Source organism: Elephas maximus, chromosome 12, assembly GCF_024166365.1.
Source record: "Elephas maximus indicus isolate mEleMax1 chromosome 12, mEleMax1 primary haplotype, whole genome shotgun sequence".
Lineage (NCBI taxonomy): Eukaryota > Metazoa > Chordata > Mammalia > Proboscidea > Elephantidae > Elephas > Elephas maximus.
Genome location: NC_064830.1, coordinates 60984648 through 61006424, shown reverse-complemented (window position 1 = coordinate 61006424; position 21777 = coordinate 60984648). Strand labels below are relative to the sequence as shown.

General features: G+C 39.3%; 2 pseudogenes; both read right to left on the bottom strand.

The window, feature by feature from the left end:
* Positions 1-914: 914 nt before the first annotated feature.
* On the bottom strand, positions 915-4714 carry LOC126087478 (olfactory receptor 1361-like; annotated as a pseudogene).
* A 4310-nt stretch (positions 4715-9024) lies between these two features.
* LOC126086820 (olfactory receptor 1F1-like) overlaps positions 9025-21777 on the bottom strand; it is a 62160-nt pseudogene continuing 49407 nt past the window's right edge.

Genomic DNA, 21777 nt, shown 5'->3' with positions numbered 1-21777 from the left:
GAGCAGCATCTTAGTTATCCAGCACTGCTATAACAGAAATACCACACATGGATGGCTTCAACAAACAGAAATTTATTCTGTCACAGTTTAGGAGGTTAGAAGTCTGAACTCAGGGTGCCAGCTCCAGGGGAAGACTTTCTGTCTCTGTCAGTTCTAGGGGAAGGTCCCTGTCTTCGATCTTCCCCTGTGTAGAAGCTTCTCAGCACAGGGACCCCAGTCCAAAGGATGCCCTCCACACCCAGCACTTCTTTCTTGGTGGTATGAGATCCCAGAAAGGGGCTATAGTGCTGCCTCTGTCCACTTTCAAGTGGTGCCTATGTTTCGCAGAATCACCTGTAGTCATCTTTGATCACAGACAAAAGTATAAACATGATCCAAGTCACAGACATTCCCCAATCCTGGCTGATAATGATGGCTGCTTTCTTACAAATCTCAGCTTTAGCCTCCCTCTAGTCTTCCCTCATTCTAGATAAGATACAAACATGCCCAGTGAGAATTAGCCCTGCTTTCTGGTAACAACTAATTCAGATCAAAGCACTAGTTGTTTAAATTCTCATGAAAATTGCATCAAACTACTTCAAATCCTGTCCTTTTGAACATCCTCCTACTAAGAAGTCCCAGGATCCCTCAGAGTGTGTTCTTCCTTGTCGAAATGAGTAACAAACCCATTAAACTAGAGGTCTATTCCTGGGTGTTTTGACTGAAGGGCCTTGGCAGTTGGAATAGTCCAGTTATTTGGTAAAAGATCTCTCTTTACATATTTAACCTGAAAAGTCTTTGTACTAAGAGATTGATTCTCACCAGGTAAATACAGGGATGGACCTCTTAAAAGGAAAACCACTAGGCTTGAAACAATGGGAAAAGGAAACAGAATTTTATTAGATACTAGTTCCCCTCTATATTCAGAGTCTATGTCAATATTGAACAGAATAAATTTTCATAACAATCATTTTTCTTACAGCCCCTTTCATATCCTTGTTCCTGAGGCTGTAGGTGAAAAAGTTCAACATGGGGGTCTCCACTGTGTACATCATAGTAGCTGTGGTGTCTGTCTCAACTGAGTGGGAGAATGAAGGGTTGAAATACAGAGCAATTGTGGTGCCTTAGAAGAGTAAAACCACAGCCAGGTGGGAGCTACAGGTGGAGAAGGCTTTCCATTTTCCCTTTGTGCATGGGACTGTTAAGACAGCACAGGTGATGCAAATGTAGAAAACCAGAATACAAACAAATGGGGTGATCATTATCAGGGTCCCCTCTGTGAGAATCATCATCTCATTGAGGTGTGTGTCAGAGTAGGAGAGTCTCAGGAGAGGAGTCACATCACAGAAGAAGTAGAGGGTTGTGTTGTCTGCACAGAACGAGAGTTGAGCCATCATCAGGGTATGCAACAGAGCATTCAGACTGGCAATGACCCATGACCCAGCCACCAGCAGGGCACAGAGCTGATGGGTCACCTTTGTTGTGTAGTGTAAGGGATGGCACACAACAACAAAGCGGTCATAGGCCATCACAGCCAGGAGGAAATTGTCCATGTCTGCAAACACAATAAGAAAATATAGCGGTGTGAGACACCCAGAGAAGGAGATGTTCTGACTCCCAAGTACGTGATTGGTCAGCACTTTGGGGATGTTTGTGGAGGTGAAGCAGACACCCACGAAGGACAGGTTCCTGAGGAAGAAGTACATGTTTGTGTGCAGGTGGGAGTCTGTGCTGATGGCCAGGACGATGAGCAGATTTCCCAGGACTGTGACCAGGTATGTGCTCAGGAAGAGCAGGAAGAGGATCTGTTGCTGCTGAGGCTGCCTGGAGAGCCCCTGGAGGAGGAACTCAGAGACACTCGACTGCTTTGCCCCACTTATGGACACAGACCCAAGTTAATACACAACAGCAGATTCGGAAACCTACACTTGGATGGTTAAGATATGACAAATCAAGCTCCAGGATGGACCAGGTTGTGAAGCAATTCATGTAGTTGTTAAGACAGGATCTGTCCATCTTACATACACATCCAATTTCCAACACTCAGTCTTAATGCTATTCCTACTGGACTGTCTCTTATTTTGTATGTTTTATGTTGAAAAGTGCACAGACATACATAGTCCAACTGTATGACTGTATGTGGCTCTCTTACATTTCCCAGTTCCCAACCCTAAATACTTAACTGCTCCTAAAGAGGCAAGAGAAACAGCTGATTGTTACTAGGTTTATCACAAGCTCTGGCTGATGGATTCAGGACTCTTATTATTGCTCCCTGGATCTGCAAGATTTAGCAAAGGGAGTTACTAAAATTTACTCCTTCATAAATAAATTTTGACATCTCCACTGCTATTGTCTTACTTATTCATCTGTCAGTTTGTCATACTGTGGTAGCTTGTGTGTTGCTGTGATGCTGGATCAAAGACTACAGCATTCACTATCGATTACATCTCAACATAAAGAAAACAAAACTTCTCACAACTGGACCAATAAGCAACATCATGATAAATAGAGAAAATATTGAAGTTTTCAAGAAGTTCATTTTACTTGGATCCACAATCAACACCAATGGAAGCAGCAGTTGAGAAATCAAATGACACATTGCGTTGGGCAAATCTGCAGCAAAAGACCTCTTTAAAGTGTTAAAAAGCAAAGATGGCAGGACTAAGGTGCACCTGACCCAAGCCATAGGATTTTCAATTGCCTCATAGTCATGAAAAAGCTGGACGATAAATAAGGAAGACCGAAGAATTGGTGTCTTTGAATTATGGTGTTGTTGAAGAATATTGAGTAACATGGACTGCCACAAGAAAGAACAAATCTGTCTTGGAAGAGGTACAACCAGAATGCTCCTTAGAAGCAAAGATGGCGAGCCTTTGTCTCATGTACTTTGGAGATATTGTCAGGAGGGACCAGTCTCCAGAGAAGGAAATGACACTTAGTAGAGAGTGAAGAAGATCCTCAACAACATGGCTTGGCACAGTGGCTGCAACAATGGGCTCAACCTTCGCAATGATTGTGAGGATGGCTCACAACTGGGCAATGTTGCCTTCATTTGTACATAGGGTCGCTATGAGTCGGAACTGGCTCAACAGCACTTACCAACATAATCTTACCTAAGAAAAGTTGATGCTGTCAGTATGGAGTGACCAATGCTGCACTGTATTCTAAAGATAGGAACATTCTGGAAATAAAGGTAAGTCTTGAGTGACTGAAGACAAGAGGCTCATGGCTTTGGCCCTCTGTGCAGGAAGGACGTTTGGGGCAATCACAGAGCAGGAATTTACAGGCCTCCATGGCCACTGGGGCCAGATCCCCTGAGAGCCTCATTACAGACAAAGACAAAGTAATTGTCCCACCTACTTTCTAGTCCCTTTGGACCCAACAATGATGACAAAGAATATTAGTTAACTCCTAAGTCAGAACACTCTGAGTGGAGACAATTCCCAGATAAAATTCTCTGGGGGCTCAAATCTCATCACCTTGCTGATTGGGCTGAGGTTTATAGGTTTGGAAATTCCTTTATTAAGACATTTTTCTTCTTGCTTTCTTAGCTCAGAAACTGGGGGGATTTACAGTGTTATCCTTTTAAACCTGTTTTCTTCTCATGTCTAGTCATCTACTGCATGGGCTTAGTGATGCCTTTGCCAGTAGGAATGCTGGGGTGCATTATAAAGTTGTCATTGAATCTTAAAGCATTTGTGTAAAGGATAATCTGTGTGTAATGGGGTAGAAGGAAGACAGGGAGATATTAGGAAGTGCATAGCATGCCATGATTGAGGAACTCCAGGCTCCTGGAATAGGTTTCTCTTGAGATGTCTTCCCAACTCACAAGGAACCACCCTATTCAGAGAGTGCCCTCCTAATCCATAGATCCACAAGTGTGTTTCTCCTTTCAAGGGCCTTATATTCTCAGAGTGGAAACCCCCCAAAAATGCATGCAACTGCAGGAGAAGATTATACATGGCACATTGGGAGCACAGATCAAGCAATTCCATTGGAGTGTGTGCAGGAGTGTAAAGAAAGACTTGACTTTAAACACAAATAGGTGCTTTTCAGGAAAGAGAGGTCAGTTTGGGGAAGGAGGATTGTTAAGATATTTAGGTAGAAGGAAGTAAGTGAGGCCATCAGGTAACCTAGCGTATTGGAGAAGGAACAGTCAGATTTGACAAGAGTTAGTGTAAGGATTAGAGCAGGGAAAGAAAAGTGAGGAGCAGATAGCAGATCACGACATCCTTGAAAGGAGGGTGATCATGCAATTTATTTGCCTGGAAAGTCTGATTTTACCTCTAATTATTGATAAGCCTTCTTTTATCCAATCACTGTTTAGGTGATAAACTTTACAGTCACCCCACAATAAGCCATATTAAAATGTTTGGATTTTATCCTGGAATCAGAGGGACTGCCTTCAAAGGCTGCGATCCCAGGAAGGATATGGTATGATTTGCATTGCAGAAAGATCCCTGTGACTGCAGTGTGGTGAGTTGAATCAGAGAAGGAAAACTCTGAGCCAGAGAGACCAATATTAAGCGTTGCCATAGTTCAGCAAGATGTGAGACCCTGAATGTGGTGAATAGGGAATATCATGAGGGATTCTAAGGAGGTAAAGTGCAGAGCGCTTTGTGGCTGATTGGCTATGTGGGCTGAGAGAGACTATAGGGTGATACCCAACATGGTGGTACTGTCGATTGGAATAGGCAATGAAGTCTGGGGAGAAGTACAAGGTGTGTTTGCACATGTGGGGTGGGTTGTGGTGCTGATATAGGCAGCAGGGAATGGTGGGTGTGAAGTTGTGTAAGGCATACAGGTAGAGTTGTCGAAGAGGTGAATATTATGGGTCTATAGCTTTTTTTTTTATAGCTAAGAAAAGGTCTGTTGGGTATAAATTCAGAAGTCACCATTTCAGGTTCAATTACAGATGCAAATATGGATGTAATTGTCCAGGGAGAGAGTGTAGAGTGAGACAGAAGAAGTCCAAGATAAAACTCAGAAGGACAAGACATATATGGGATGACAGATGAAGAGGTGATAAAATAAATAGGTAAAAAAGACAGGGAGCAAGGAGATAATAGCATTTAATAAGATAATAGACGGTGAGTTTTAAGAAGAAACTAATGGTAAACAATGCCAAATGCATGAGAAATCAAGTAAAATTAGTGGACAGCATCATTGTATTTTATAAAATTATATTTTCAATAAAATACTAAATAATAGTTTCAATAAATAGTAATACGGTGAATGGACTAGGTCCTGGTACCTAAACTTAGGTCAGGCAGCATGTTGTAGCTGTTCTTTTTCAGTGTGGTTGTCTTAGTTTCTTAGTGTTTCTGTAACAGAAGTACAGAAGTGGGTGGCTTTAACAAACAGCAATTTATTGTCTCACAGTGTAGGCAGCTACAAGTCCAGATTTAGGGTGTCAGCTATAGGGGAAGGCTTTCTGTCTCTTTTAGCTCTGGGGGGAGCTCCTTGTCACTTTTTTGCTTCTGTTCCTGCATTCTTTCAGAATCTTCATGTGGCATTATGTCTATTTTCCCCCACTGGTGCTTACTTCTGTTCCTAATCTGCTCTTTTTATATCTCAAAAGTGATTGGCTTAAAACACACCCTACACTGACATGGCCTCATTAATATAACCAAGAAGATCCTTTTCCCGAAAGGGATCATATCCACAGGTATAGGGGTTAGGGTTTACAACACATATTTTTGAGGGACACAATTCAATCCGTGACAGTGGCCATGCAGTTGTTGTTACTGTTATTAAATGTTGTCTCAGGTTGGGTTCTCCAAAAGCACATGCTAAGGTGGTGTTTGGGGTACAAGATGTTTACCAGAGATCAACACCTTTGGAAGAATAAGGTGGAAGCAGGATTATAGAATGGGAAAAGTGAAACTCCAATGCAGGCTCCACCCAGCCATGGCTTCTCTTAGAAGTGTATGTCTATGTAATCTTTATTCTCTTATCGACACAGAAATCATTCTATAAAACACTCTTAAAAATACATCTTGGAGTTCTTTCCATATAAAAACATACAAATCTGTATTCATTTTAGTGGATATATTGGATTCCCTTATACAGATGCATATTTATTGGTTCCCTTTTGATCGATATTTGGGCTCTTTCAGGTATTATCTCTATTTGTGTTTATAACAATAAACTTTCTTGTACCTGTATGTTGGCATAATTTTGTAAGAATAATACACCAGATGCTGCAAAGTATTATAATGCCCCCTCCCACACAAAAAAAAAGTTCTGAAACTAAAATGGTCCTGTATCGGCACAATAATAAAAACACATATCAATATAGCAGAACAGAGTGACTAAAAACATATCTAAATCTATATATCTATATCTATCTATCTCTATATATCGATATATATGATTTTACAGAGTTGTTCAAGGATGTGCTTGGTCATGGAGTTGAATATGCCACAATCCTGGCTCTATTACGACCTTACTGCAGGACTCTGAACCAGTCACTGAATCTCTCTAAACCTGGGACATCTTGAGTGGGGATAAGGATATTTACCTCATTGCTGTGATTATTAAAGTAGATACCTTAGAGAAAGGACTAGGTCAACTGCCTGGAACATAATTAGTTCTCAACACATATTCCACATAATAGCATTTTGTAAATGACAAAAATAGTATTACAAATCATTGAGGCAAGGGAAGACCATTAAAAATGAACTGAGACAACGTGATAAATATTTGAGAAAATGAAATTATATTGATTGTGGATTTATTTAAAAGTTAAACGTAAAAACTAGAAGAAAATGTAGCTAAAGATTTAAATAATGACAGAATGGGAAAGAAAAGATAAACCATAAGAGAATTGGAGAAACCACAAAAGAAATACTTGCTAGTGGTGAATACATAAAAATAAAATTTTAATTATTTTATATATCAAAAAAACCATTAACAAGACCAAAAGGCCAAGTATAAACCAGCAGAAGCATTTTGCATCATTTGTGAAAAGATGTGTGACATACTCAATAAATATTATTTAACAATTTATTATTGAATCAATATTTTTTAAACTCATAAATCAGGAAAAAATTAAGTGAAAAACAAAGGATAGGATGGACAATTCAAAAGAATAAGTGAAAAAGTTTGTTCTTATTAGCAAAAAGAAAGGAAATGGAAATTGAAGCATATATGCAAATTGAAACAAAAATTCAGTATCATTTTATTTAATAAACTGGCAAAATATTAAAATGCCAGGGCTGATGAGAGTGTGGTGAGAAGGCAATCTCATAACTTGCTGTTAGGAAATAATTTGATAAAAATGTTCTGAAACTTGTGAGTACCTTGCAATTAAAAAAACTATATGAGGCCAAGAGGTGACCAATAACTCTAAAGCAAAGAAGGGAAGATAAGGCGGCAGAGAAACTAGAGTACTGGAAATGAAACAACCAGAACACAATTAAAGAGAATGCTGACACATTGTGAAAAATGTAACTAACATCACTGAAAAATTTGTATAAACCCAAGAAACCAAATCCATTGCTGTCCAGTGGAATCCGATGCATAGCAGCTTATAGGACAGGGTAGAACTGCCCTGTAGGGTTTCCAAGGAGCAGATGGTGGATTGGAGCTTTGCACCTTTTTGTTAGCAGCCGAGCTTTTAACCACTGGCCACCAGGGGTCAAATGGCAACCTAATTTACTGTGTAAACTTTCACCAAAAACACAATAAAATATTATTTTTTTTTACAAAAAAAGTTCTGATAGGCAATTGTATGAATGTATTTTAATACATGTGAAACTATGTAAACCACCACTGAATGGGATGCTCCAGATTTTTAGAAGGAAAGAGCAGTTTTGTATTAAAATGTCAACTATCATCACAAATTCCTTTTTGAGGAATTTATCCTTGGGAAATAATGAAGAATGGCTACAGAAGTATATTTACAAAGCTTACTGATATATTATGTATAAGAGTAAAAAATGAACAAAATACAAGTGAATCTGAGGAGCCCTGGTGGCACAGTGGCTAAGTGTTTGGCTGCTAACCAAAAGGTCACCTCTTGGGCCATTTAAACCAACCAGTGGCTCCAGGAGAGAAAGGCCTGGTGATCTGCTTCCATAAAGATTGAAAAACCCACACATTACCATCTGTAGGACAGAGAGGAACTGCCCCACAGGTTTTCCAAGGAGCAGCTTCATGGATTCGAACTGCCAACCTTTTGGTTAGCGGCAGAGCTCTTAACCACTGTGCCACCAGGGCTCCTTGGAAACCTTATGGGGCAGTTCTCCTCTGTACTATAGGGTAGCCATGAGTTAGAGTAGACACGTAGGCAGCCGGTATTCAAGTATATATTTCTAAGCATGTTTTAGGATTTTATGTTTCATGAATTAATGTTAATGGTAAAGCAGGGCACAAAACATAGATGTTCATGGGAAATAAAACCAAGGATAAAAAAAAAAAAAACCCAAGGATACTCAGGTAAAATAGTTTTTTTTTAAACTAGAAAATTATTAGAAATGATTCTGAACCAAGAACTGGTTCAGAAGAAATACATGGTACAAGTATCTGCAAAAAACTGTTAAGAAAAACATGAACAAAGTTAGAAACAAAAAGAATAGTAATAAATATAAAAAAGATTTTTAAACGTGTAGAAATACTAGACACAATCACATGAAAACCTAGTGAAATAGATGATTTTCTGTAAAAATGTAAAGGCAGCAAAAACTAACACGTGAAATAAAAAGCAATATAGTCTACTAAGTGAGGGAGACATTAGAAAACATCACCCCTTCTTTCTTTTCACATACCTCCACCCTTTCCACATGCCCACATACAAACGAAAGGCTGGTAATTTCTTTCAAACTTTCCAGGAAGAGGCACTTTCTATGATATTATGAAGAATTCATGGATATATAGAGACTGAATATTGAAAACTCTATCATGTATTCTTCAAGGCAAATATCTTATTACATAAATCTGACAAGTATAAAAAAGAAAATTGTATGCTAAACTCAGAAATCAGCCTCTGATTCTGATTTCTACAGTTTTCACACAAGATGTCATCTTACCCAACTCCCTGAAACAAGAAATTAAGACAAACTGCCCTATTTCCCTCCTCTAAATCTGGAGCATCCTGTTCAGTGGTGTTTTACCGAGTTTCAAATATTACTCAATTTTTTATTTCACACAATTAAAAAAAAAATTCAAATCACATTTTAAATATGAAACTTTCATTATGTTTTAATGCAGAAATAAATTACTAGTGAGTAAATTTTGCTAAAGAAACCTGATGGAAATATAAAAGGGCAGTAATATAAAAATTGTGGCGATTGTGTAGAAATCTGGAAAAGGTTTGTTATAAAATGAAAGTAGAAACCTGGGATAAAAATTAGGATCTGTGTACAAATACCTGAGCACATTGACAGAAGACAATAAAAAGTTGAAGATAGCATGACTGGGCATTGGGATTCAGGAAGATAGTTCTTTCTTGTTTAAATTATCCATATTTCTGCTGTAATGTTGTGTGATACAGAAAACTCAGATTAAAAAGTAAGAATAATTAGCTCAAATGCCTGGCAGAATTAGGGCTTACTGGAGCCCTAAATGGAAACCCTGGTGGCGTCGTAGTTAAAAGTGATGGCTACTAACTAAAAGGTCTGCAGTTTGAATCCACCAGGTGCTCCTTGGAAACTCTATGGGGCAGTTCTACGCTGTCCTCTAGGGTCGCTATGAGTCAGAATTGACTCGATGACGGTGGGTTTGTTTTTTTGGGGGTTGGAGCCCTAAACCAACATTTCCCTGCTAAACATAGAGAAATTCACAGAACATCAGATAAAACCATAAACATTGTCCAAGCTCCAGAAATGACCAAACATCCTCCATCCTGGCTGATATGAGTGAATGATTGATTCCTCACAAATTACATCTTTCCTGTCCCTCTAGTTTTCTCTCCTTCTAGACAAGATATTGACATGCTCAATAAGAATTACCCTAGTCCTGACAACATCTAATCCAGATCAAAGCCCTGATTCCTTAAATCCTCACCAAAATCAACTCACATTAAAATCCTACAAGACCTTTCTAACACCCTACTGCTGAAAAGTCCCACAGTTCCCCAATGAGTGTGTTCTTTCTTGTTGTAATGAATAAAAAACACAATAAACTCATGGTGTGTTCCTGGTGGTTTTGGCTGGAGGACACTGGCAGTTGGAATAGTTGGGTCATTTGGTAAAAGGATGTCTCTTTCCCTCTTTAACTTGAAAAGTCTGTATCAAGAGTTTCATTCTCCCAAGACAAATACATTGTCCATGGATGGACAATTGCTGTGTTTAAAAGAACAGAAAAAAAAAAAAAAAGGATTTTTATCACAAATTAGTTTACTTTACGACATTCAGCGTTCATGTCATTGAACAGAAAAAAATTTCATAGAAATCACTTTTTTTAGGGCCCCTTTCAAGTCTTTGTTCCTGAGGCTGTAGATGAAAGGGTTTAGCATGGGGGTCACACTGGGTACATCACAGCAGCTGCAGTGTCTTTCTCAGCTGAGTGGGAGGATGAAGGGCTGAAACACACAGCAATGATGGGAAACCACAGCCAGTGGGAGCCACAAGTGGAAAAGTCTTTCCATTTTCCCTTTGTGGATGGGACTCTCAGAATAACACAGGTGACGCAAATGTAAGAAACAAAGATGCAAAAAAATGGAGTGATCATTATCAGGGCCCCCTCAGTAAGGACCATCATCTCATCAAGGTGTCTGTCAGAGCAGGAGAGTCTCAAGAGAGGATTCAGATCACAGAAGAAATGGGGGATCATCTTGTCTGCACAGAATGAGAGTTGAGCTATCAGCAGGGTATGCAACAGAGCATTCAGATTGGCAATGACCCACGAGCCAGCAACCAGCAGAGCACAGAGCTGATGGGTTGTCTTTGTTGTGTAGTGTAAGGGGTAGCACATGGCAACAAAGCAGTCATAGGCCATCACAGCCAGGAGAAAATTGTCCATAACACAATGAGAAAATACATCTGTGTGAGACACCCAGAGAAGGAGATGGTCTGACTCCCAGGTATGTGGTTGGTCAGCATCTTGGGCATGGTGGTGGAGGTGAAGCAGACATCCATAAAGGACAGTTTGCTCAGGGAGAAGTACATGAGGGTGTGCAGGTGAGAGTCTGTGCTGATGGCTAGGATGATGAGCAGGTTTCCTAGGGCTGTAGCTAGGTACATGCTGAGGAAGAGCACAAAGAGGAGCTGCTTCTGCTGGGGCTGCCTGGAGAGCCCCAGGAGGAGAAACTCAGAGACACTCGACTGGTTTTCCCCACTCATGGGCATAGAACCAGGTTAATGCACAACAGCAAATTCAGAAACCTACACATTAATGGTTAAGATATGACAAACAAGCTCCAGGATGGACCACATTGAAAATCAATTAACACATTTGCTAAGACAAAATCTGCCCACCCTACCTACACACCCAATTCCTAACACTAAGTTCTGATATTATTCCTACTGGACTCACTGACTCTTTTTTTGTGTATTTAATATTGAAAAACACACAAGAATATACACAGCCCAACTCTGGGATATATGTGTTTCTGCTTACATTTTTCGGTTTCCAGCCCCAACTCCTTTACAGCTCAGAGAAAAGAGAAAAGCTGATTAGTGCTGAGTTTATCTCAAAGTTTAGCTCATGGATTCAGAACTTCTACTTCTTGACCTTGAAGATTTAGCAAAGGAAGTTCCTGAAAGAACTTCATATCTTAAAAAAACAAATATTTATATCTCCTCTGCTGTAATCTTACCTGGAGGTAGCTGCTGATATAGTGATCAAGTTTTCTTCACTTCTGCATATCTGGCCAGTGCTTCTCTTTGTTGTGAGAATTGGAAATTCTTGGAAACATAGGCAGGTCCTGAGCAAGTGAGGAGGAGGCATTCACCATCTTAGTCCTCTCTGCAGGAAGGATGTTTGGGGGAAATCACAGAGCAGGCATTTACAGGTGTCTCCATGGCTACTGGGACCACATTCCCTGAGAGCCTCATGGCAGACAAGAAGAGAGTAATTGTCCTACCTACTTTTCGCCCCTTTGGACCAAACAGTAATGACATAGAATATTACCTAAAACTTGGAGACGAAACCATCTTGGTGGAGACAGGCCCCAAACAGGATTCCCTGGGATCTCAAATGTCATCACCTTTCTGATCTAGACTTAAGTCTATGGGTTTGGAAATGCAGTTATTAAAATATTTTTCTTCTTACTTTCTTAGCTCTGAAACTTGAGTTATTGCAGTGTTATCTGTGTAAACTTCTTTCCCCACATGTCTGGCCATCTACTGCATAGACTGAGTGATGGCTTTGCCAGTGGAGGTACTGCTTTATAGAGTTATCCCTAATCCTTGAAAGCATTTCATGTAAAGGATAATCAGCTTTTAATGGCAGTTGAAGGGATATCAGGAAGAGGATAGCATGCCATGATTGAGGAACTACAGGCTCCTGGAGTAGATTTCTCTTGGTATGTCTTCTCAACACACAACAGATCACCTTTTCAGAGAATGCCTCCATAGATCCACAAGAATGTTTCTTTTCATTTCAAGGTTTACATTCTCATGGTAGAAGATCCAAAAGAACGCAGACAACTACCGTAGAAGGTTGTACAAGGCACACTAAGAGCATAAATAAAGCAATTTCATTGGGACGGGTGGAGAGGAGTAAAGAACGACTGGAGCTTTAAGCACAAATAGGTTCTCAGGAGAGGGAGGTCACTGAGAAGAAAGACGCTTGTGAAGATATTTAGGCAGGAGGAAGTAAGCGTGGCCATCAGGTAACCTAGTCTATTGGGGAGGAACATTCAGGTTTGGCTGAAGGTAGAGTGTGCGGATTAGAGCAGAGAAAGACATGGAGCAGACAGCAGATCACGACATCCTTGAAAGGACAGTGATGGTGCAGTCTGGTTTGCCTGACATAGCCCTGATTTTTCCTTTAATAATTACTATTTGTCCTTTTACAAAATCATGGTTTAGATGATAATCTATATAGTTGCCCCACAATAAGTCATATTAAGAAGTATGGATTTTATCCTGCAATCAGGGGGAGTGCCTTCAAACATTGAAATCCCATGCAGAATGTGATCTGATTTGTATTGTGGAATGATCCCTGTGTGTTGGGTGAAATCAGAGAAGGAAAACCCTGAGGAAGGAAGACCAATATGAAGTATTGCAACAGACCAGCCAGAGGTGAACCCCTTAAAGGTGGCAAATGTGAAACTTCAGAGGATGAGCTAGATAACTGGGATCTTCTAAAAATTAAACACTTATGCTCATCAGAAGACTTCACCAAGAGTAGTAAGAACAAAACCTACAGACTGGGAAAAAAATTTTGGCTATTACAAATCAGACAAAGGTCTAATCTCTAAAATCTATAAGAAAATCCAACATCTCTACAACAAAAAGACAAATAATCCGATTAAAAAATGGGCAAAGGAAATGAACAGACACTTCACCAAAGAAGACATTGAAGTGGCCAACAGACACATGAGGAATGCTCAGGATCTCTAGCCATTAAAAAAAAGAGAAATGCAAATCAAAACCACAATGAAATACCATCTCACCCCGGCATTACTGGCACAAATCAATAAAACAGAAAATAACAAATGTTGGAGAAGCTGCGGGGAGATCGAAACTCTTATGCACTGCTGGTGAGAATACAAAATGATAAAACCATTTTGGAAAATGATATGGCACTTCCTTCCTTAGAAAGCTAGAAATAGAAATACTATACAATCCAGCAACCCCACTTCTAGGAATATATCCTAGAGAAATAAGAGCTGTCACATGAATAGACATATGCATACCCATGCTCATTGCAGCATTGTTGACAATAGCAAAAAGATGGAAACAACCTAGGTGCCCATCAACAGATGAATGGATAAACAAACTATGGTACATACATGTAATGGAGTATTATGCAATGATAAAGAACAACAATGAATCTGTGAAGCATCTCATAACATGAATGAATCTGGGGGACATGATGCTGAGTAAAATAAGTCAATCACAAAAGGACAAATATTGTATGAGACCACTACTGTAAAAACTCATGAAAAGGTTTACATACAGAAAGAAACAATCTTTGATTGTTACAGGGAGGGGAGAGTGGGATGGAAAAACACAATAGACAATAGATGAGTGGAAACTTTGGTGAAGGGTAAGACAGTACACAATACTGGGAAAGCCAGTACAACTTGTCCAAGGCAAGATCATGGAAGGTCCAAAGACACATCGAAACTCCCTGAGGGACCAAATTGCTGAGATGAGGGCTATGGGGGCCATGGTCTTGGGGAACATCTAGCTCAATTGGCGTAACATAACTTATAAAGAAAATGTTCTACATTCTACGTTGGTGAGTAGCATCTGGGGTCTTAAAAGTCTGTGAGCAGCCATCTAGGATACTGCACTGGTCTCACCCCTTCAGAAGCTAGGTAGAATGAAGAAAACTAAAGATACAAGGGAAAGATTAGTCCAAAGGACTCATGGACCACGTCTACCACGGCCTCCACCAGACTGAGTCCAGTAAAACTACATGGTGCCTGGCTACCACCACTGACTGCTCTGAACAGGGATCACAATAGAGGGTCCCAGATAGAGCTGGAGAAAAATGTAGAACAAAATTTTAACTCAGAAAGGAAGACCAGACTTGCTGGCCTGACAGAGACTGGAGAAAACCTGAGAGTATGGCCCCTGGGCACTCTTTCAGCTCAGTAATGAGGTCACTCCTGAGGTTCATGCTTCAACCAAAGATTGAACAGACCCATGGAACAAAACAAGTCTAAAGGGGCACACCAGCCCTGGGGCAGGGACTGGAAGGCAGGAGGTAACAGGAAAGCTGGTAATAGGGAGCCCAGGGTTGAGAAGGCAGAGTATTGACATGTCGTGGGGTTGTTAACCAATGTCATAGAACAATGTGTGTACTGTTTGATGAACCTTCTATAAACCTTCATCTAAAGTACAATAAAAAATAAATTAGCTAGTTAATTTAAAAAAAGATGGCAAACATGAATTGTAGGGAATATTAGGAGGGATGTTAAAGAGGTCAAGTGCAGAGCGCTTAGTGGATGATTAGATAGCAGGACGAGGGAGACTGTAGGGTAATACCCAACATGGTGGTACCATCAACTGGGATAGGCAATGCAGGCTAGAGGGAAGTACAAGGCATGTCTGTGCGTGTGGGGCAGGCTGCGGTGCTAACGAAGGCTGCAGAAAATATTGGTGCGAAGCTGTGTAAGATATGCAGGTGCGGGAACCCAAAAGTTGGATATTATGGCTCTATAGTCAAAGGGAGGGCTGGTGTATATGAATTCAGAAGTCACCATTATCAGGTTTAGTTACAGACACTAGAGTGGATATAATTGTCCAGGAAGATAAAAAACATATATGGGGATAATGGAGGAGGAGCAGGTGACGAAATAAATGGGGCAAGAAGACAGGGAACAAGAGAAATTAGTGTTTAAGGAGCTAGTAGACACATAAGTTTTAAAAAGAAATGAATGATAAATAATGCTGGATGCACAAAAAAATCAAATAAGATGACTGGATAGCATTATTGTATTTTGCAAATTTAGGTTTTCAAATAAAATACTAAATGATGTTTTCAATGATAGTGATATAGCAAATGGAGTAGATCCAAATACCTAACCCATGGTAATTCAACATAATGTTTTCATTATGGTCATGCTGCTGTTGTTATTATTATTATGTTGTTTCCTGTTAAATTCTCTAAAAGCACACACTAAGGTGAAGTTTGGGGTTGAGATGTTTACTAGAGACCAACACCTGTGGAGGGAAGGGGTGGAAGCAGGACTGTGTGATGGGAAAAGTGAAACTCCAGTGCAGTTTGCACACAGCCACAGCAGCTAGCTCAAAAGGGAGGTCTGGACACTATATAGTCCATCACAGTTGTCACAGGCTTGGCTGCCATGTTGTTGTCGTCAGGTGCCGTCGAGTCAGTTCCGACTCATAGTGACCCTACGCACAACAGAACAAAACACTGCCTGGTCCTGCGCCATCCTTAAAATCGTTGTTATGCTTGAGCTTATTGTTGCAACCACTGAGTCAATCCACCTTGTTGAGGGTCTTCCTCTTTTCCGCTGACCCTGTACTCTGCCAAGCCTGGTGTCCTTCTCCAGGGATTGATCCCTACTGACAACATGTCCAAAGTATGTAAGATTGCAGTCTCGCCATCCTTGCCTCTAAGGAGCATTCTGGCCGCACTTCTTCCAAGATAGATTTGTTCGTTCTTTTGGCAGTCCATGGTGTATTCAATATTCTTCACCGACACCATGATTCAAAGGTGTCAACTCTTCTTCGGTCTTCCTTATTCTTTGTCCACCTTTCACATGCATATGATGTGATTGAAAATACCATGGCTTGGGTCAGGCGCACCGTAGTCTTCAGGGTGACATCTTTGCTCTTCAACACTTTGAAGAGGTCCTTTGCAGCAGATTTGCCCAATGCAATGCATCTTTTGATTTCTTGACTGCTGCTTCCATGGCTGTTGATTATGGATCCAAGTAAAATGAAATCCTTGACAACTTCAATCTTTTCTCCGTTTATCATGATGTTGCTCATTGGTCCAGTTGTGAGGATTGGTCCAGTTGTGTGGCTGCCACATCAGGGCCTTTATACCCCTCCTGGATCACTCACTGGATGTTGGCCACCAGGGAATGACATGACCTCCAGAGAGGCCCCTCTGTGCTGCTGAGGCCATCCTGGAAGGAGCTGGCAGCTGAAGGTCACAAGACCTTTCTGGAAGGGGAATCTGGGTAACATAGATCTGCATCCACCCTCAATGTTAAATAGCAAAGATGGGTTACAAAACCATCAAGTATGCTGGATGACTTCAATTAAAAAATTTTTTTTTAATGCAAAAGGAGGTACTATCTTGACTGTGTGATTATTTCCTGCAATCACGGGGAGTAAGTCCTCCTACTTTGTTTTTCTCTTTTGACATTGCCTTAGCTATTCGAGGCCTCCTGCCATTCCATATAAAGTTGAGGATTGGTTTTTCTATTTCTGTAAAGAAGGCTGTTGGAATTTTGACCTGGACTGTGTTGAAACTACAAATCACTTTGGATAGTATTGACATCTTCAGTTACTTCTTTATGCTTTTCTTTTATTCCCTCAAATTTTCTACAGTGACCATGTATTATTGTTCAAATGTTTCAAAGCCCCATTATATAGCATTTAAAAAATGTTTTTTTAAGAACTCTTAATGATACAAGTAAAATCTTACATAAACCTCTTGCTGTCGAGTTGATTCCAACTTATATTGTCACTGTAGGACAGAATAGAACTGCCCCATAGGGTTTCCGAGACTGTAATCTTTTTGTTTTTCAATTTTATTTATTTTGTTGTTGTTGTTTAGAATATACACAGAAAAACATACACCAATTCGATAGTTTCTACATATACAATTTAGTAACATTGATTACATTCTTCGAGTTGTGCAACCATTCTCACCCTTTTTTTCTGCATTGTTCTACCCCATTAACATAAATTCATGCCCCCTAAGGTTCTTATCTAATCTTTTGAGTTGCTGTTGTCAATTTGATCCTATATAGATAGCTCTTAAAAGGCAGATTTTTATTACTGTTGTTGTTAGGTGCTGTTGTGTCAGTTCTGACTTATAGCAATGCTACACACAACAGAAGTGAACACTGACCGGTCCTGTGCCATCATCATAATTGTTGCTATGCTTGAGCCCATTGTTGCAGCCACTGTGTCAGTCCATCTCTTTGGGAGTCTTCCTCTTTTTCCCTGACCCTCTATCCTTCTCCAGGGACTGATTGCTCCTGATATCATGTCCAAAGAATGTGAGATGTAGTCTCACCATAGTTGTTTCTAAGGAGCACTCTGGTTGTACTTCCTCCAAGACAGATTTCTTGGTATGTTCAATATTCTTTGACAACACTACAACTCAAAGATGTCAATTCTTCTTTGGTCTTCCTTATCTATTGTCCAGCTTTTGCATGCTTTTTTTTTTTTTTACTAGTTAAGATAATTATTGTTTATTTTTCAGAAGACTTCAGGGGATTTTTGTTTGTTTCCTTGTTTGAAGCTTAAAGATTGTCTCAGGCCAATAGTTTCAGGGTTCCTCCAGCCTTCATGGCTCCAGGCAGTCTGGAGTCCATGAGAATTTGAAATTCTGTTTATATTTTCCCCCTTTTGATCAACATTCTTCTATGGAATCTTTGATCAAAATGTTCAGTAATGGTGGCTGAGCGCCTTCAGTTTTTCTGGCTTCATGGCAAAGGAAGCAGTTGGTCATGGAGGCAATTAGCCACACATTGCCTATCCTCCTCCTATTCCTGACTGTCCTTCTTTCTCTGTTGTTCCAGTCAAAAACAGACTAACTGTTCTGTCTTGCATGGTGGCTTGCAAGCTTTTAAGACCCCAGGCACTACACAATAAACTAGGAGGTAGAACAGAAGCACTAAATATGTGATTAGGCTAACTAACTGGAATGTACCATGAAACCATGACCCTAAACCTCCAAACCAAGAAACCAAATCCCCTGAGGTTTGTACATAAGCAGCCTCAGCATCTACTCTATTTTTTTTGTTGTAGTTGTAAATATATCACATAACTTTTGCCAATTCAACTTTTTACAGCAATTACAGTAAATGACTGTGCAACCCTACCTTTAGTCAATGTGATTTTTCCATCATTGTTAACCCCACTTCTCCCCTCCCTTCCACCCCTGGTAACTACTAAAAAAGTTTGTTCTCTTTACATTTGCATTTTCTTTTCTTTTCATGTAAGGGAGATCATAAAATATTTGTCCTTTTGTGATTGACTTACTTCACTCAGCATAATTTCTTCCAGCTCCATCCATATTACTGGCTGTATCAAGACTTCATCTCTCCTACTGGCTAAGTAGTATTCCATTGTATTTGTTTACCATATTTTGTTTGTCCGTTCATTTGTTGAGGAGCATTTAGGTTGTTTCCACCTTTTGGCTATTGTGAATTGTGCTGCAGTGAACATTGGTGTACAAGTCTCTGTTTGAGTCTCTGCTTTCAAATCTTTTGGGTATTTACCTAGGACTGGAATTGCTGGGTCATATGGCGGTTCTATGAGTTGGAATCGACTCGATGGCAGTGGGTTTTTATGGTGGTTCTTGGAAACCCTGGTGGCATAGTGGTTAAGAGCTACAGCTGCTAACCAAAAGGTTGGCAGTTCAAATCTACCAGGCACTCCTTGGAAACTCTATGAGCCAGTTCTACTCTGTCCTGTAGGGTCTCTCTGAGTCAGAATCGACTCAATGGCAAAAGTATGGTGTGGTGGTTCTATTTTTAGTTTTTTTTAGGAACCATGACACTGTTTTCCACAATGGCTGTACCATTTTGTATTCCCACCAGCAATGGGTAAGGGTTCCAATTTCCCCACATTCTTAACAACATTAGTTACTTATTTATTATTTTATCTTAGTCATCCCAGTGGGAGTGAAATGGCATATCATTGTGGTTTTGATTTACATCTCTGGTGGCTGATGGCACTGAGCATCTTTTTACATGTTTGGTGGTCATTTGAATGTCCTTTTTGGTGAAATGTCTACTCAGTCTTTTGCCCATTTTATGACTGGGTTATTTGTCTTTTTGTAGTTATTGAAGTTTTACATATATTTTGATTATTAGATTCTTGTTGGATATATGGTTTCTAAAGATATTTTTCACAGTCAGTAGCTTGTCTTTTCACGTTTTTTATGAAGTCTTCTGATAAATAAAATTTTTTAATTTTTTACAAGGTCTTGTTTATTTATTTTGTCTTTTGCTGTTTGTACTTTTGTTGTATTAGATAATATATTGATAAAAGCTAGGCCTCACAATATTGCTCCAGTTTTTTCTTCTAAGAATTATATGGTTTTAGTTTGCACATTTAGGTCATTAATCTGTTTGAATTAGTTTTTGTGTATGGTGTGAGGCATGGATTCTGTTTCATTTTCCTGCGTTTGGAAATCCAAGTTTTCCCAGCACCATTTGTTGAAGAGACTATTCTTTCCCAATTGAATGGACTTAGAATCCTTATCAAAAATCAGTTGACCAAAGATGTGTGGGTTTATTTCTGGACTCTCAATCCTAGCCTCTTGGTCTATGTGTCTCTTGTTATACCAGTTCCAGGCTGTTTTGATTACTCTAGCTGTATAATATGTTTGAAAATCAGGTTGTGTGAGTCCTACTACTTTGTTTTTCTCTTTCAACATTGCCTTAGCTATTCAGGTCCTCTTGCCATTCCATATAAAGTTGATTCTGTAAAGAAGGGTATTGGAATTTTTGACAGGGACTGTGTTGATTCTACAAATCACTTTGGGTAGTATCAGCATCTTAACAATGTTAAGTGTTCCAGTCGTGAACAAAGAACATCTTTCCATTTATTTAAGTATTCTTTAATTTCTTTCAGCAGTGTTTTATAGATTTCATTGTGTAAGTCCTTCAGGTCTCTGGTTAGATTTATTCCTAGGTATTTCTTGTTTTAGATGCTATTGTAAATGAATTGTTTCCCTATTTTCCCTTTTAGATTTCTCATTGCTAGTATATAGAAACCCAACTGATTTTTGTTTGTTGACCTTGTACCCTGCAACTTTTCTAAATTTCTCCATTATCTCTTGAAGTTTTCTTTTGGACTCTTTGGGATTTTTTTATGTATAGGATTATATCATCCTCAAATAGAGATAATTTTACTTCTTTTCCAATCTGGATACCTTTCACTTCTTTTTCTTGTCTTTTTGCTCTGGCTAGGACTTCTCATACAATATTGCATATAAGTAGTGAAAGAGGGCACCCTTCTCTTATTTCTGATTTCAAGGGGAAAGCTCTCAATCTTTCTCCATTAAGTATAATGTTGCCTGTTGGCTTTTCCTATACTATATGCCCTGAATTATACTAAGGAATTTCTTTTCTATTCCAATCTTCCTTAGGGTTTTCATGAAGAAAAAGTGTTGGATTTTATCAAATGCTTTTTCTGCATCCATAGAGATGATCAGGGGGTTCTTTTCTTTTGACCTATTGATATGGTGTATTACATGAATTGATTTTCTAATGTTGAACCATCCCTGAATTCCTGGAATAACTCCCACTTGGTTGTGATGCATGACTCTTTTAATATGCTGTTGGATTCTGTTCTCTAGTCTTTTGCTGAGGATTTTTGCATCTATATTCATAAGAGATTTTGGCCTGTTGTTTTCTTTTCTTGTTATTTCTTTGGTTTTGGTATTAGGGTTATGTTTACTTCATAGAATGAATTAGGGAGTATTCCTTTCTTCTTTAGCTTTTGGAAGAGTTTAAACAGTATTGGTGTCAATTATTCTGTAAATGTTTGGTAGAATTCCCCAGTGAACCCATCTGGTTCAGGACTTTTTTCGTTCTGGAAAGGTTTTGATCACTGATTCAATCTCTTCAATTGTTATGGGTCTGTTAAACTTTCTATTTCCTTTTGAGTCAGTTTGGATAGGTTATGTGCTTCTAAGAATTAGTCCATTTCATCTAGGTTGTCCAGTTTGTTGCCATACAGTTGTTCATAATATTCTGTCATAATTCTTTTATTTTTGTTAGGTCAGTTGTATGTTTCATTTCTTATTTGATTATTTGTACCTTTTTTCTTTGTCAGCTTAGCTAAATGTCAGTTTTATTGATCTTTTCAAAGAACCAACTTCTGGTTTTATTGATTCTCTCTATTGTTTTTCCATTTTTTATCTTATTTATACTATGATCTTTGTTATTTCCTTTCTTCTTGTAGGTTTAGGCTTAGTTTGCTCTTCTTTGTCTAATTCCTGGAGTTGCTGAGTTAG